Raw genomic sequence first — 3,618 nt, 5'->3', positions numbered from 1 at the left:
CACTCACTCACTCACGCACTCACGCACTCACGCACTCGCTCACTCACTCACCCACTCCCCAAGCTGGATTGTCAGAGACAGCGCTCCTGTTCAGTTTCAGCGACGTTACCTGAGGCTGAGGCCGTGCTGACGGTCGGGACCGGGTCCGGTGTCGTGTCGGGTCCGGTAATGAGAGCGGGTTAAACAAAATTTTCTCCCCATTTCTCTCCCTTTTCCCATTTCTCTCCCTTTTCCCATTTCTCTCCCTTTTCCCACTTCTCTCCCTTTTCCCACTTCTCTCCCTTTTCCCACTTCTCTCCCTTTTCCCTCCATTTCCCCATTTCTCCCATTTTCCCATTTCTCCCTTTTTCCCATTTCTCTCCCTTTTCCCATTTCTCTCCCTTTTCCCATTTCTCTCCCTTTTCCCATTTCTCTCCCTTTTCCCATTTCTCTCCCTTTTCCCATTTCTCTCCCTTTTCCCATTCTCTCCCTTTTCCCATTTCTCTCCCGTTTCCCATTTCTCTCCCTTTTCCCATTTCTCTCCCTTTTCCCACTTCTCTCCCTTTTCCCACTTCTCTCCCTTTTCCCACTTCTCTCCCTTTTCCCACTTCTCTCCCTTTTCCCACTTCTCTCCCTTTTCCCACTTCTCTCCCTTTTCCCACTTCTCTCCCTTTTCCCTTTTCCCTCCATTTTTCCATTTCTCCCTTTTTCCCATTTCTCTCCCTTTTCCCATTTCTCTCCCTTTTCCCATTTCTCCCTTTTCCCATTTCTCCCTTTTCCCATTTCTCCCTTTTCCCATTTCTCCCTTTTCCCATTTCTCCCTTTTCCCATTTCTCCCTTTTCCCATTTCTCCCTTTTCCCATTTCTCCCCCGTTTCCCATTTCTCTCCCGTTTCCCATTTCTCTCCCGTTTCCCATTTCTCTCCCTTTTCCCATTTCTCTCCCTTTTCCCATTTCTCTCCCTTTTCCCATTTCTCTCCCTTTTCCCACTTCTCTCCCTTTTCCCTTTTCCCTCCATTTTCCCATTTCTCCCTTTTCCCATTTCTCCCTTTTTCCCATTTCTCTCCCTTTTCCCATTTCTCTCCCTTTTCCCATTTCTCTCCCTTTTCCCATTTCTCTCCCGTTTCCCATTTCTCTCCCGTTTCCCATTTCTCTCCCTTTTCCCATTTCTCTCCCTTTTCTCTATCCCGCTTCAGCAGGGAATTTCACCACAGCCTGGAGTGGGTCGCCAGACGTGACCGTGACCGGGACACCGCCAGGATGCGGCGCTCTCTCTGCACAGCCGGACATCTGCTGTACCTGCTGGCAGGTAGGGGCATCGGGGGAGAGAGAGAGATGGGGGGAGAGAGAGAGATGGGGGAGAGAGGGAGACATGGGGGGAGAGAGAGATGGGGGAGAGAGAGAAATGGGGGGGAGAGAGGAATGGGTGACCCTTCTTCCTCAATCAGTCAGTCACTCAGTCTGACCAAGCAAGAACCAAACGCTCGTTCTCACCTTCCACCCCACCAGCCAGTGGATCCAACAAATCATCCGCCAACATTTCCGTCACCTACAACGGGACCCCACCACTGGCCATATCTTCCCATCCCCCTCCCCTCTCTGCGTTCCGCAGAGACCGTTCCCTCAGTAACTCCCTGGTCCACTCGCCCCTTCCTACCCAAACCACCGACCCAGGCAGCAGGGGGCGGACCCGGCCAGCAGCCAGCAGGGCTCACTCACTCACTCACCCACCCACTCACCCACCCAATCACCTACTCACTCACTCACTCACTCACTCACTCACTCACTCACTCACCCACTCAGTGCCCAAGCTGGATTGTCAGAGACAGAGCTACTGTTCACTTTCAGCGACGTTACCTGAGGCTGAGGCCGTGCTGGCGGTCAGGACTGGTGTCGTGTCGGGTCCGGTAATGAGAGCGGGTTAAACAAAATTATCTCCCCCTTCTCCCTTTCTCCCTTTTCCCATTTCTCTCCCTTTTCCCACTTCTTTCCCTTTTCCCATTTCTCTCCCTTTTCCCATTTCTCTCCCTTTTCCCATTTCTCTCCCTTTTCCCATTTCTCTCCCTTTTCCCATTTCTCTCCCTTTTCCCATTTCTCTCCCTTTTCCCATTTCTCTCCCTTTTCCCATTTCTCTCCCTTTTCCCATTTCTCTCCCTTTTCCCATTTCTCTCCCTTTTCCCATTTCTCTCCCTTTTCCCATTTCTCTCCCTTTTCCCATTTCTCTCCCTTTTCCCATTTCTCTCCCTTTTCCCATTTCTCTCCCTTTTCCCATTTCTCTCCCTTTTCCCATTTCTCTCCCTTTTCCCATTTCTCTCCCTTTTCCCATTTCTCTCCCTTTTCCCATTTCTCTCCCTTTTCCCATTTCTCTCCCTTTTCCCATTTCTCCCCCTTTTCCCATTTCTCCCCCTTTTCCCATTTCTCCCCCTTTTCCCCATTTCTCTCCCTTTTCCCCATTTCTCTCCCTTTTCCCATTTCTCTCCCTTTTCCCATTTCTCTCCCTTTTCCCTTTTCTCTCCCTTTTCCCTTTTCTCTCCCTTTTCCCTTTTCTCTCCCTTTTCTCTATCCCGCTTCAGCAGGGAGTTTCTCCACAGCCTGGAGTGGGTCGCCAGACGTGACCGTGACCGGGACACCGCCAGGATGCGGCGCTCTCTCTGCACAGCCGGATATCTGCTGTACCTGCTGACAGGTAGAGACATGGGGGGAGAGAGAGAGAGAGAGATGGGGGAGGAGAGATGGGGGAGAGAGGGAGACATGGGGGGAGAGAGAGATGGGGAGAGAGGGAGGGATGGGGAGAGAGGGAGAGATGGGGGGAGAGAGAGATGGGGAGAGAGAGAAATGGGGGAGAGAGGAATGGGTGACCCTTCTTCCTCAATCAGTCAGTCACTCAGTCTGACCAAGCAAGAACCAAACGCTCGTTCTCACCTTCCACCCCACCAGCCAGTGGATCCAACAAATCATCCGCCAACATTTCCGTCACCTACAACGGGACACCACCACTGGCCATATCTTCCCATCCCCTCTCCTCTCTGCGTTCCGCAGAGACCGTTCCCTCCGTAACTCCCTGGTCCACTCGTCCCTTCCTACCCAAACCACCGACCCAGGCAGCAGGGGGCGGACCCGGCCAGCAGCCAGCATCACTCACTCACTCACTCACTCACCCACTCCCCAAGCTGGATTGTCAGAGACAGCGCTCCTGTTCAGTTTCAGCGACGTTACCTGAGGCTGAGGCCGTGCTGACGGTCGGGACCGGGTCCGGTGTCGTGTCGGGTCCGGTAATGAGAGCGGGTTAAACAAAATTTTCTCCCCATTTCTCTCCCTTTTCCCATTTCTCTCCCTTTTCCCACTTCTCTCCCTTTTCCCACTTCTCTCCCTTTTCCCTCCATTTTCCCATTTCTCCCTTTTCCCATTTCTCCCTTTTTCCCATTTCTCCCTTTTTCCCATTTCTCTCCCTTTTCCCATTTCTCTCCCTTTTCCCATTTCTCTCCCTTTTCCCATTTCTCTCCCTTTTCCCATTTCTCTCCCTTTTCCCATTTCTCTCCCTTTTCCCATTTCTCCCTTTTCCCATTTCTCTCTCTTTTCCCATTTCTCTCCCTTTTCCCATTTCTCTCCCGTTTCCCATTTCTCTCCCTTTTCCCATTTC

The sequence above is a fragment of the Rhinoraja longicauda genome, chromosome 19 (assembly GCF_053455715.1).
Source record: "Rhinoraja longicauda isolate Sanriku21f chromosome 19, sRhiLon1.1, whole genome shotgun sequence".
Taxonomy (NCBI): Eukaryota; Metazoa; Chordata; class Chondrichthyes; order Rajiformes; family Arhynchobatidae; genus Rhinoraja; species Rhinoraja longicauda.
Note: the sequence above shows the minus strand (reverse complement) of the source record.